This window comes from Sturnus vulgaris, chromosome Z, assembly GCF_052056855.1.
Source record: "Sturnus vulgaris isolate bStuVul1 chromosome Z, bStuVul1.hap1, whole genome shotgun sequence".
Lineage (NCBI taxonomy): Eukaryota > Metazoa > Chordata > Aves > Passeriformes > Sturnidae > Sturnus > Sturnus vulgaris.
In genome coordinates this window covers 74,901,825-74,916,317 of record NC_142283.1, presented here as the reverse complement: position 1 = coordinate 74,916,317, position 14,493 = coordinate 74,901,825, and the positions used below count along the sequence as shown (strand labels likewise).

The window sequence follows — 14,493 nt, the reverse complement described above, 5'->3', positions numbered from 1 at the left end:
TTTCTCCTTTTGCTGCTTGGGGAAAACCCTGTGAAATTCAGCAGTCTCCAGAGATGAGGCTCAATTTCTTCCTCAGCATCCCTCACATCTTGTCTTTTGAATGGTTATTTTCCTTTCCCCTGAAACAGATGTACCACATCATCTGAGCTGAGGTTGGGGCTGAGATCAGGAGCCTTTGCATTTTCTCCCTGATTCTTGCAGCCATGTCTGCATTTGGACAAGCTGCACAGGCTAAATCCACCTCTAAATGAGAGTAATATGCTTGTCCATAATTTGAACTCTATTGGAAGGAGTTCTATTAGTAGAAACTCCTATTATTAATACTATCAATTACTTAAGTCTGTTCAGGGCAGTAGAAATATATGAAATATAAATAAGATGATGAATACAAGGAGGGAACACTGTCAGTATTTGCTTTTCTTCTGAAGGTAAAGGCAAATACAGAAGAGCACATACACCAAACCCATCCCTGCTTTCCAGCAGAGAAGATGCTCTGCAGAGGACAGAGTAGGCTAGAAATGTGGGAACTGGTCTCAGATGTCACTGAGAGAGAAAATGAGGAATAGATCTCCAGTAAGAAGAGGTTTCTATTCCAGAGGTCATTCAGCATCCTGTCCTGAGCTGCAGGGATGAACAGACAAAAACACAGCCTCTTACCTGGGCCAGGTTGAGAATAAAGCATGGGGAAGGGCTGATGAAAATCACTAGTTGAAGGAAGAAAACCTCACAACAAACAGGGAAGACTCAATTTCCCAAACTGGTATAGCAAAAGGAGAACTAAAAGATGCTGCCTGACTGTCTCTCCACTTCTCAGGCCACCTTCCATACCCTCCTCTGTGACCTTCAGTGTCCCCAGAGCTCTTCCCTACCCTGCTTGAGGTAGATGCTGTCTCTCTGCAGTGTGAGTCACATCCTGATGGATCTGCAAGAACACATCCATGTCATCCAAGCAGGATGGGCTGCACCCCTGGGGCATCCAGCTGGGAACACTTCTGGCCAATGAGATACAGCTGGGGGCTGTTGACTGATGATTGTGATACAAGATTTAGTCTTGTTTCAGGTACCCTGCAATAGCAGATAAAATATCCAGTGTTGAAGGACAATCAGCTCCCAAGGGGAGACCAGAAAACACTATTAAAGATGACTCTATGACTTAGGTCAACACCCCAAAAATGTTTCACTTTTCAGAGATACCTCTGGGGTTACTGGGTTGGGAAAACTGGATGTGAGGACCAGCAGGGAGAACCAGTGACACAAGAGAGACCATGCCTGGTCCTGACCTTTCTCCTGGGACATGCCCATGCATTACACTGCAAGCTCAAAAAGTGGCCAGATCTCCAAGTTCAGCCTCCAGTGAACAGGGAAGCACCACAAGGCTGTCAGCCTGCTGGAGGTTCATTTACACTGGTGTGCTGGGAAATAAACCACTGCTGTCACCACACTGTTGCCTAAACCAAGTGATGGGTACTTGCCATACTCAGCTCTCTGGCTGTGGTAGAGGCACATACTAGAAAGAATGGGCTGAAGCACAAATGTGGCTTACAAGTGGTTAAAACGTCCTTCTCTGGGCTGTACAGACATACCAGCCCTGATTTAAGTGCTTGTCTCAGAGAGACTCCATGCTTCTCTCCAGAAGTTCATCCATTTACTCTGTGGGTGCTGTAAAGCAAAACAAATTGCAGCACATGCCTGTTTCGAGATGGGGCTGTGCTTTTGGGGCAGGCTATTATCCAAAGAAACACCCCAATCTGAAGCAATGAAAATGAAGAGAGAGGCCAGGTCAACCTGAAAGCCTATAGCTGCATGTCTGAGTACACCAGCACACAGAGCACTGCATTACAGAGCTTCAAAAGCCACTGCATGTTTGATGCTGGCTCCTCTCTCTAGTTTGTAGTTTCTAGGTCACGTTACATGAAACAAAAGGGTTTTTTAAAGGACAAACATTTATCTTTCACCAATGTGTTCCTTGGTACCACTGTGATTATAGTAAACTTCAATCCCATACCCATGAAGGTATACCAAGGCAAACTTTGGTACGTGGTTTGCTGTCATTCTTTGGGGAGTCCCATGAAGACACCTCACAATACAATGCAACAAGAATCACATTTTCATATCCCTAAGAAAGCAGTTCATACCCTCCTGGAGTCATTTTTCCATATCAGCACTTCTTGACATAGGCACTGAGCCACTCTCCCTTTGCACACACAAGGTGAAACAATTCCTCTGCCCACTTCCATCCCACTCTAGGCAGATGTCCATTAGAAAACTTTATTTTATTAAAGGATAATATGGACTTGAGCAAGGCTGCAGAGTTCTGCCTGTTTTCCCTTTGTATAACAAATGTTAAAATAACGTTTGGAAATGTCCTTGCAAAGCAAGGTCAAGACTTTTCCACCTCCAATATTTCAGTTTCCAACAACACACTTCTCCCAGTCCCAAATATGATCTGGGGGCAGCGACTGTCCCATAGGCCTAGAACCATGAAAGTGTTTGTGATCCTAGAAATAACTCACACATCACAGGAGGATTGGCAGACGGGGAAACTCATCACCAGGTGCTTCAGTGCCACACTGTGCAAGATTGTGTTCTGCACCACTTGGAGAAGGAAGCTGCTGATACTCCTTAGCAAAGCTCATTTGGACTTGTCCTGCCACTCCAGAGCCAGTGAAATGGGAATAGGCTGCAAACTCAAGGCAGCCAACTGATGAGCCTGAAAATTTGGAATAGCATTGCTGTCTACTTGTTGAGGAAATCAGTTCTTAAAACAGGCTTCAATACCACAGCTACTCTCTCACTACAGTAAACACCCACATTAGAGCAGACACATCCCCAGAACACACCCAGAAGCTTCCAAATCAGCTCTTGTGCTTCATTTATTAAGACTATGAGGTCACTCTGGTGTCTCATAGAACGATGGAATTGAGCTGGGAGAAACCTTTATAGGCCATCTAGTCCAACCCCCCTGCAGTGAGCAGGGGCTGGATCAGGTTTCTCAGAACCTCATCCCTCTGCATACTTGCCCTCACCATTGTGCAAGCTTCTGTTAATGCCCAGACAACCTGAAACCTTCCCCACATTGCCTCTGAGGAGCCTCTGTAATGTCAGCACAGGTAAACACACAAAAAATGCTGGTGAGAAGAAACACCCTCAAAACAAACATCCTCTCACCACGGCATTCATGAGCTGTCCTGAGTTCTGGGCCTCAGTCTGGTAAGTTCTGAACTTGGCATGGACCACCTCCAGCAAGAAAGATGTGGGAGGGTGTTTCCTTGCACAGGTGTAGGTAAGCACATGCCCTCCTCCTGCACCTTGCAGGGCACAGTGCACTCACATGAGACACAAGAAGAGCAGGTTCAGATTCTTCCCATCCAGATGAAGTTTGCCCCCTGAGACTCCTGTGACACAAAAGATGGCCCTGATTATAAAATGGTAGGTTCAGTCCAGGGAGGTGTTTACAACACCTCTCATTGATTTGCCTCGTCTTGTTTAAAAAGGTGGAAATAGTAATGGAGTCAGGAAGTGAGTGATTCTATAACCACTCATAGGAGAACCAGGCTCCTAACACCACTCCTGAATATGATATACATTATATAGGACACCAGCTCTCACCTTGGTACTCCCTAGTCTGCCCCTCGTGGCATTTTCTTGAGGTGTAATCATTGCTGGGTTGCAGCTATTGCTTTCAGCAATTGCTTTCAGCTCTCATAAAGAGGAGATACACACATGCAGGTTTGCAGTCAGCTGGTGAGTGGGTAGGTTAACTCTCCCCAGTGGAGAACCACAGCCTGACATCCCAAAATTGGGTACCTCTCCCCTCAACACAGAGAGAGGCCTTAAATTTCTCTTCACCCTTCGAGGCAAATCGCATCACATATTTTATTTTCTTCCATACACAGCACAGAGAATGCAATTGCCTAATTCAGTGTGGTGAGTCCTACCAGATAGCAAAACACCCACAAATTAGGCATCATGACTGTGATGCCTCCTTTGTGAGTCCCTCCTACAGAGGGTGAGAGATGATTCCGCTTCAGCGAGCTACAGAACAGGCTCCAAAACTGGAACGGTTGTCAGAATGCATATTGTACACAGATCCTCCTACCAACTCCTACAAGAAAAGATTACCTTCTTTCAGCTAGAACAAAGAGCTATTAAGTGAGACAATGGGCCTAGCAGCATTGGTGAACCATCTGTCATCAAGTGTTAGACATTAGCAATGTCTTTTTTAAGCCAAGCCAATAGAAGCCCCCAGCCACTGTTACAATGGCACACAAGCACAGATGAAAAGTGTCAGCCCAACTTATCCTTGTTTAACTCCTTCCACTCGGTCTGTTCTGTTACTGCTGCTTCCTGTAACAACCCCAGTGCATGCAGGACGACACAAATTTCTCACAATAACCAGCAAACTACACTTGGCACCACATTTCACACAAGTGCAGCAGATCTGGGCTGCTCTGGGGTGCAGGCTGGTTTGTTTTAAGGGCTGGCAACCAGGAGGCTGATGAGATACTTTCCCCTCTAGATCCAGCTCTCCTAACTCCAAGGGACAGCTATCCCAAACACCTCTAATTGTGTTCCAGAGCCCAAGTGCCAAAGGGGGTCTGAGTCCCTGTGCACAACTCTGATAGCTGATTAGCAGCAAGCAGCCAAGTGTGGGATAAGGGATGGAACATGAGATTTAGACTGAGACACACAAGACTGAGGAGAGCAGGCTGACCCTATGTGTGGGAACAGTCATTGGCCTAAGCATTCCACTTAAATGTCAAAAATGCTGTTCTGTTCTGGTTGTATAAAATAATCTGAGCCAAACTTGGAAAAAGAGCTAGAGAGCTACCTGGCTCTGCAAATTAAGCTCTATAGTTTAAGCAGGACTTGTCCTGTATCTGGATTATTTACACTTTTCAGTTTCCAGCCCAAAAGCCTGACCTTAAAGCTTTACTAAGTAAATTTTTTCTCTCCTTGATTACCAAACTTTTGCAGTGCTGGGAGGGGGCTGAGATTGAGTGAAATACTGGACATTTAAGGGGTTTTCTATTTTCTAGAAGTAAGGAATCCACATAAAACAACACATTTGCCTGAAAGACTAACAGTTCAAGTCCAGTTTAACCAGAGACTGGGGAATTTTTCCTTCCACAGAGAGACGGATACCACGAAATGCCAAATTCCAGGACAGGTTTTCATGCATCAGATTTAAAGGAGCATTTCCTCCCCACAAACCACAAACAGTGAAGAACAGCAGGCCAAGGTCTGCAGCTGAGGTGAGAGGATAAACTTGGCCTGACTGGACAAGGCTTTGCCTCTACCCAGATCATGTGAAGTCCTTGGTGGTCCTGGATCAGAGGGGTCCCAATCACAGCTCATGAGCCCAGCTGGTGCTTTTTTGTTGTATTTTCAGCTAGGGACCCAGGAAAAGCATGAAATGTCACTTCTCACTAGTTGGTCCTCCAGGGCCTGAACCCACAGAGCCACCTCACCTGTCCCACAGGTTGGTCATGGCCAAGCATCACACCTGGCTAAATTAGGAAACATCTTCCGTGCAGATGGAAACCAGCACATGTCACCGGGGAGGGACTGAGAGAAGCCAAGTGAAGCGGGAAGTGAAAGGGATTAGCCATGGTTTGTACTCAGGGTTTGAAATAGCCTCAGAGAGGGCACACATCAGGGACTGCAGGCAGGAGAGAAAGGCTGGTTTCTGTGCACCTCTACCCTGAGCTGAGCAGCAGCAACTTCCAGGCAACAGATTTGAGGTGTGTTAAGGCCAAGAGGCCACAGGTTCACAGGAAAGGAGGATTTAAGGGGTGTCAATCCAGCTTCTCCCACTTTCTGGAAATACAAATTCAAGGACAAATATAGATGAGGGGAAAAACTGGAGTTTGAGCCAGAGGGACAGGTATTGGGCAGCATCACATGGCAAGAACAGAAATGGAACACAGATTTTGAGATCTTCAGCCACTTCACTGCATGACTAAACTCTGGTGTGGAGGCTGAGTGGATCTGAGGGTGGCATGTAGCACTGCATATGCTAAACAGATCACAAGACTCTTGTATGACCTGCCCTGGCCACTATGAAATGGTACCATTTTTACAGTGACTGGAAACACCAGAGAAGAAGGCACAGTGCTCCACAATTTTTTCCAGTGGCTGGTCTTTTATAAAGCTCCTCCCATGTCTTTCCAACTGAGTTGTGAAAGGCATTCAACAAGGGCCTCTTTCTGCAGCAAAATAAGTTAATAGGAACATTTACAACTGTTTTCAGTGAACACCTTACAAAAGTCAACAAGAAACTGCAATTTTAGTGTGTCAAAGGAGCCAGAATATCCTGTCCCTACATGCCCATCTTTTACCCAATAAAATCCACGACTGGTGTGACAAGCTGTAATAGACAAACAGCTATGCTCTGTCATTCTTCTGTGTGAAAACACCTTTAGCCCTTTGCCTTATCAGGCCTAAAGTCATTTCTTTGGCAATAAGATCAACAGAAAGCTCTGCATTTTTCTTCTAACAGTTAAATTATTTATGAGCTTAGAAAATAATCCCACTTTGTCTTCTAACCCTAGTTTTGCATATATACATGTCGACCCCTGTGAATTCTTCAGCTAAAATATGCATTCATTACAAAAGCATTTCAGGGTATTTTTTTCTTTCCTCTTTATCTACTTGTTTGAATATGTTGTAAACTTGATTAATGTTGCCTTCTAATCTCTTTCTTTCTAGAGAGAACACCTGGAGCTCTTTTAACCTGCCTCAAATAAAAAATAAAACCCAAGAGACAAACAACCCAAGTGGCAATGTCACACTTCCACAAACCTTTCCTTTCCCTGGCCATGCATTTCTCCTCTTCCAAGAGGGTGGACACACGGGCAAAACTTGTGTCAATGAGCCTACAGGGCCATGGGTTTCTTCTAAAGCCCCCTTCCTTATGCTCCTAGTAACCTGCTTAGTTTCAAGCCTCTTTCAGGCTGAAATAGTTTGGGGAGATTTATGACAGCAATTCTTCTGGTTCCTTTCACAATGTGTTTTCCGCTATTCTCATCTATCGCTCTGCCAACATGCATCATTTATTTAATACCAGTCACTAGCCACATTAAGCTTTTCTCTTTTTTTCTGCCTTTTTTGTTGAGGACATTTCCCCCCATACCTGGAGAAATCATGCAGGTAAATAACATCTGAGCCAACAGTCTTGGACCTGCCTTTTCTGCCTCCATCCAAAGCTTTCCAGGGGTATCAATCATCCCCGAACTAGGATTCTTCTCATTTTAATTATGCTAATATCGCCATAATTTCATTCTCGTTAACAGCAATTGAGTTTCAGTCTCTGCAGATGGTGAAGCTGGACAGTTACCAAGCCACATGCCATCTTGAGAGGAGGTTATGGACCAGTGCTTAGCCTGTGGCAGTGCTGCTCAGCATCGTTTCTGGGTTGCATCACTTCGCTTTACCCATTTGTGAAATGGCATATGCCTTTGCCTCATACTGGTTTTGAGATTTACAAAGGACTTCTAAAAATAGAGAGTCCATTGCCCAGCTAGCTCATTCTCGTTACAACACAACCCTGCCTGCTTCTACAATTTCAGGTGGAGGCTAGAGAGGAATGATTCTATTAATTTCAAGTGGCTACAAAGAGGACAGACTTCACAGGGAGCTTCGGGAGAAGACAAAGTTTTCTTTGTACTAAACAAGTACAAGTTGCACCAGGAGAAGTTTGTTCTCAACATAGGAAAGACTTTTTTGCAGTGAAAACAATCAATCACTGGAACAACCTCCCCTGGGATGTGGTAGAGTCTCCATCACTGGGGGTTTTCAACATGCCATTGTATTCTTCTGGGTGCTAGATAATCTCATCTAAGATCCCTTTCCCATGAAAATTTGGACCACACAAACTTTCTAGGTGTCTTCCAACATGGGATGTTTCATGATTCTGTGGTAGGTGTGCACAGATGTGTGAGTATGTTACCATGATGGACACCAACCCTCTGAACCTCCCCATGAGGGCAGGTGTGGCCCCAAATCACGGCAGAGCTGATGGAAAGGACCTCTGTGGTTTTCTCATCCAGCCTCCTGCTGAAATCAGGTTGGGCCTTCTGGGTATATCCCTTGTTACTCCCACGAATTAAAGCTATTAAAGGCTACACAGATAAATTTGTATGACCACAATCATACCTGTGCTGTGGGACTGTCCCCAGTGCAGCCCCTCTCCTCACCACTGTCCAGCCTGGACCAGGGTTTGCTGCATCTCCTTTATGGACTGGGTTTCTCTTCAAGGCAAACCAGTGTGGGTAGAGTGACTGGTGAGCACAAAAGCAGTCACCCAGAGAAATACTGGGACCAGGACCTCAGCACACATTATGAGGAACTGCTCTGCCCCACAGAGCAGCTACAGTTCCACCCAGTGGAGAATAGGTGGTTTCCCAGAGATACCAGGGTAATAATATACAATAATATAATAATAATAATAATAATAATAATAATAATAATAATAATAATAATAATAATAATAATAATAATAATAATAATAATAATAATAATAATAATAATCCATCACTGGCTGTCCTCACCAGGCCTGGTCCACCTGTACCACCTGTGAGCTACTCACACCTTCCAGGCACAGACTTCAAGCTAAGGGAACTCCCACTGCTCCCTGGCTGACAGGCCAGGAAACTTCAACTTAAACCTGGCTACAAGTCAGAAATCAATACAGCATAAACCAAACAGCACCAGTTCTGCAGGAAAGGCTTGACATTATGACTGAAAGTATGATGAATGATTTTTTACATGGATTTGATGTTTGGGTTGTTGGGTTTTTTAATCCCAGTACAGAGTCTGGTAAGGCAAAGAGAAATGATGATGGACTATTGCAGCTTTCTGGTCTGAAGAACATAGTAAAATCACTTCAGGAGATGATATCTGACCAGCTTCTTATGCAACTGCTGCCTCCTCCTACTCCATTTGACAGCTGACCTCCCTGATAATCAAAGTAAGACACAGATGGCAGCTGCACAGCCGAGGTAAACATGAAATGGTCTCTGACAGCCCAGAAGAGTCATTGTTTTCCCATCCCTAAATCAGATGGCAATCTAGGATCCCAGCCAGACCTATCTTCCCCCAAGCATTAAAAGCACACAAGGAATGAAGAGGCACCATAGTCAAAAGGGTGAGATACAGTTTCAGTAAGATTTTGTATTCCAGCAGGTCTTCAGATACTTTTAGGATATGCTTTTAATCCATGGCAAGGACTTTGATTTTCTTGAATTATTTCATATGTTGGTGGGGGATTAATTAAAGCATGAGAGAGAGTCACCTTTTAAGGGCAAAAGGTTTTGAATTCTGCTTGCTGATCAGGATGACAACAGTATTTACGCTGATGGCCAAAAAGGGCATTTCTGACTCCAATTCCATTTCCAGAAAGCATTAACTTTACCTCACGGTGCATTATTTGAGTAGGCACACGTCGCCAGGGGTTGAATGAGACAGTTTCTCCACACTCCACGATGGAGTACCGACACTTACTAAATTATGCTGTTAAATACTGTAGTATGGCTATAAAATACAATGAAGGCCCGTGGAAAGATGCCAGCCCCTTTCTGAGACAGAGAGAGAGAGAGAGCATTTTTTGGAACCCTGCCTGTGGCCCGTAATTTTCACTTCCTCCTACCACAGTCTGAAGTGACATGAAAGGACTTGTAAAGTCAAGTCCAGGAGGCTGGTGGGGATTTGAAGGAGTAAAGATAAAGTTAGAACATCGGTGGTAGCATTTGACCTACTTGAACTTTGCTGGGAAAGAAGGAAGGAGCCAAATCTCCCACACATCTCTATAGCAGACCACAGTGAGGAGGGGAAAAAAAATAAAATTTCAGCCTGCAAAATGTACATTTTTCAGCCCAGATGGGGCCAAAATATTGAAAATATATAAACTTTTAATGAAAACAGAAACAGAACAGAAAACTGTTCAATCAAAAGCAGCAAAACTTGACTGAAAAGTTTCCAGCTAGCAAGATATTTCAGTATTTCATGGGAAATGGCACTTGGTGAAGGAAAAGAACCAATGGCACAGGATGGGAGGATGGAAGAATTGCTTACACAAACTGAGTTTTGTCAGGTACTGCAGCAATTCACATGGACCTTGACGTGTACAACCAATAATGAAGTCCTTTAAGTCCAGCAAGCTCAAAATTCAGTGCTTTTTCTTACTAGTGATTACAAAGGACTTGAAGGATAGAGAAGGAGTCAGAACAGACCTTCGTGAAAAATATTTCATCAGGAAAGATTTGTCCTTCCCCAGTGGTCATAATCTGACTTGTCACACTCTGTGTGCCTAAAAGCCCTCACTGCAGGAACATAGACAAAACGGTGTTGCCCACAAAGCTTAAAATCAAGCTGAGCAACAACAATAAAACAAAACCAATACGTGACAACTATTCAGGTCAGCTCAGTGACAGTGCCTGACAGACAACACACCCAATATGCTGCCCTTCTTTTGCTACAACAGTTCTGCAGAGGTTGGTCAGTTCATCAAAGGACGGCTAAGCATAATAATAAGGTGGAGTGGGATGAGCAGAATCCCACAGAAATTTTTGTGTTTTATGTTGACATTTATCTTCATCTATTTCTTATATCCCCACACCTACAAACTTATACACAAATCCAGCCAACCGCTCAGCCTAAAATGTGTGCCCTTTACTGTCTTGCATGTAAGCTTTCATCAGATGGTCACAACTGGACAGCAGCAGAATTTTCTTAGCAACAGTGTTTGAACAGATAAATTTGGAATTACTCAAAACATCCTATATTCATTTTCTGGGCTGAGTGTTCACTGGAGGTGATTCTTTGTTACACAATGTCTCTGGACAGACCGAGCTTGAGGCATGATTTTCAAATTCATTAAAAATTCAGAACAGCTCTGGTGGCTGCAGAAAACCTTCACAGGGCTCCCAGGGATAGCTCTGTCAGCAAAGCTCAGAGCTATCTTATTGCACACTACCTCCTTCTTAAAACCCTGTCCAGCCCAGGCACATGTGGACAGTGATCACCATTAGTTCTTCTTAGGGAAAGGATTTGAAAGGAGCTGCTAAGCCCAGTGATACAGGGCAGCCTGGAGAGCTCCTGCCCAGCCCCTCCTGCCACTGGGAATGAGGGAAACAGTGCTAGAAATGCTTTGCCTAAATGTCAGGATGCCTGACACTGTCACAAAACACAGGGGAACACCTCCTGCTCCCAGAGAGGGCAGCCCACGATGAGTGGACCTGAAATGCAGGGAGCAGCATTAAGGAAGATATTAAGCCCTGTCACCCAAAATAAAGTTCATGTCAAAGAAAATTCCCATTGACAGCAGCATAGGAGTCACTTTCCTCCCCGTCCCCCCCTTAGCTTTTTTCTCATCTCCACTGCACTTTTGGAGCAAAATTCTCAGTGCAGTTGGTCACAGCAGTTCAGCTGGGGACAGGGATGAGTATCAGGAGTGGAACAAAATACACAGAAGGGTCCCTTTTACATTTTCAGAGACACAGACTGTATTTTCCCCTTTCCCTTGGGCTCTGTCACTTCACTTTCAACTCCCACAAGTGGAGCTTGGAGAGCAAAGAAAGTGGGGGAGAGGTGTGAGAAAGCTGAGCCATCTGCCTGGAGGAGAACAGGGATGCAGGCACTGGCAGATGAGCTCTGCAAACATTGCCATGGTGTCCTCAGGTCCTGCCACGTGCTCCTGCATCCCCAGCCCCTGCCATGGGCACCCTCACGTATCAGGGGGATGGAGGGGAGTCTGGAGCACAGACCAAGGAAAACTGATGAGATGCCAGACTTCCAGAGACAGGCAGAGGTTCCCCCCTCTGCTGCAGGAATGAAGGGTGGGTAATAAACTGTGGGGATAAATGGCAGCAGCTTCCCTCACTGCTCCTGTCTACTCCCTGAGCAGGTGTTGGACCATGGCAGCGAGGGCAGAGGGAGGGATTTAGTGAAAAACCATGGACTCTGCGACAGAGGCATCAAAAACACTCCCCTAAGCCAGCTGTCTTCAGACAGGACTGGTCTTGCTCCATGGTTCCCCTGGCTGTAAGCTGTCGTTTTGTTTCTCTGCCTCATACTTCCCAAAGTGACAAATCCCTTTACAAGCAAGAGTCTTTCCTCCACCTCCTTCCCCCCATTATAAATATATGATAAAAAACAAACAAACCAACAACAACCAACACTTGACAGAAATCTTTTGGCTCCGGTTTTTTGATAAATACCAGTATTTCTTTATCCTTCATATTTCACTCTTCTCCACAAGCTCTGAGCAAGAGTTTCTGGCAAAGCTCAGCTTTTGAGCCTTCTCTATGGAGCAGCTTGAGAGAAGTCACTGTGCTGAAGCTGGGCAGGGAAACTCTTCCTCTGCCTGTGGAGAGTGGACAATACATGGAGTGAGATGTTCCCAGGACACTGCAGCATGGTTTGTCTGTAGATATTCTGTTTTATTTCATTGCAGGCATCACTTCAGTCGTTGTTATAGTGGAAATGGTCCCATCTAGCTGCCAATACCAACATCTGAGTCTGAGATCATCACTGTTTGGGTCAGCAGAGCTCTAGTCATCAGACCTGACTGCACCATCAGATTGCATGCACAAAACCTGTGACAAAGACCAGCACCGAGGTCCAAACCCCAAACCTTCGCTTCCTCCTTGAGTGCTGCAGCCACGAGTCTGCTCCTTTCTGCTCTTCCTGGCTGCAGACTGAGATGCAACACTGAACTGTCCACCTGAACTGACCTTTTCTCAGAGGATTTGATACCAAGGTGTGTAAAACTGCATCCCAGCTCTTCCCTCCTCGTGCCAGCATTGGCAGAAAAGCAGAGGGGAGTCAGAACACGTAGGGAGGAAAGGAGCTCCTTGCTCCTGGCATTGGGGGCTTAACAGAATTGTCCAGAGTCCAAGTGGATCCAGTCAACAGTTTTGGATTCCCTACTGAGGTTCAGAGCAGGCTTGCAGGCTTCACCCTCACAGAAGAAGGAAGCAGGGGGATAGTTTTGCTGGATCTCACCTGTATCTAAGTCCTAGGCAGTGAATGAAGGGAACGCCTAAATTTCTGTCCAGCCAGTGGGGAGGAACAGCTGCTTTTCAAGGCTTCAGAGAGACAATTTTTACTGAAACTGTCTGATAGGGTGTTGAAAAAAACCCACCCTCTCAGATGGCTGGCTAGCAAATGCCACTGCCCCCACCAGGGACCAGCTACCCAAAATATAGTTGCAAGTCTGGTGCCTAAGCCAGGCACACCTGCTAGTGTTCAACTTTTGTATTTTAACCTCAAGAGAAGCTCTTGTTATGGTGAAATATATGGGGCAGCAGACCATGGCAGCAGAGCTAAAGCCCATAGATCATAGAGTTAAATATTCTACTGTGGGCTGAAAGTGAGAGCACACAGTTTCAGCCCATGTGTTGGTTGAAGTTATGTGCACACGAGAAAGGGGGATTTATAATGAGAATGGCAATTCAACCTCAATTATAGTGCACGACTGTCTGCACACTATAAACTGAAGGTTTAATAATGAGGCAAGAAGGCTGAAGGAGAGAATTTCATTGTGTCTGTTTCACAGCCTGGAATTCTTACTAAATTCATGAGATTACTTCAGTTCTCCTGACAACTGTAGCAGTATAACTAATTTTAAAGGGGTTTATTGTATATTCAGACTGCAACAGAAGATACGAGCAGAGAAAACCCCATAGCAAAAGAGAACTCCAGATTGAGGACTATAATGTATATGAGATTTGAAAGAAGTAAGTGCTAAAAGATGTAGACAGCAGTTTTTCAGGGTCCTTAACCTTGATGAATAAATGAATAAAATCCCTTAAAAAATTGCAGTGTTTCTTTCAAGTGGTTTCCAGCATGTTAATGATCAAGAGAAGCTGAGAAAATTGCTGGGAAAGGAGATGACTTTCCTCAATATGCTTTTACCACAGAGACTATGAGACAGACATGAATTGTAAGCAAATAATACACAAAATATGACAGAGAGAGAAGAACAGAGGCTCTTTATCTGCCTATAATGCGTTTTCATACAGATGTGTTGACTGCAAGACTTTGTGATGCTAGCCCATCAAAGCTTTAATGGAGACTTGGAGCCTTCCAGTTCTTCCATATCCAGGTACTTAGACCAGACTCCCCTGTATTGTGTTTACCTCACTATATCAAAAGAAAGAGAAAAGTACCTAAGTTGAAAAGGGACACAGAGAATGCACAAAAGGCTTTATCCACCACCATAAGCATCCCACTCACCCTGTACAACACCCCTCCAGCTTATAATGAATGACAAAGGGGCCCGAGTAGCCCACCCCTCTAATTTCTATCACCAAAGTCTCCTAAGGAGTGCAGAAGAAGTTAAAGACACACCAGTAGAATGCACAACAGAAAAGGGGCATTCCCCACCTTCTGGCACACAGGAATCTTGGTGTCCTGGCATGGCCTTGCCCAAGGGAACTGCAGGAAGGTGAAACTGAGGCAGGGAGCGTCAGGCACTCATGGCCAGCTTGT

The 14,493-nt window shown here is 44.9% G+C and overlaps 1 protein-coding gene across 2 annotated transcripts in view; it reads left to right on the top strand.

The window, feature by feature from the left end:
* Positions 1-13,820, top strand: part of CELF4 (CUGBP Elav-like family member 4) — a 710,355-nt gene extending 696,535 nt beyond the window's left edge. For both annotated transcript variants that reach the window (XM_088156391.1, XM_088156404.1), the window contains one exon: positions 12,455-13,820. The gene's annotated coding sequence lies outside the window, so the exon portion shown is untranslated. The remainder of the gene's footprint in view (positions 1-12,454) is intronic.
* Positions 13,821-14,493: the final 673 nt, after the last annotated feature.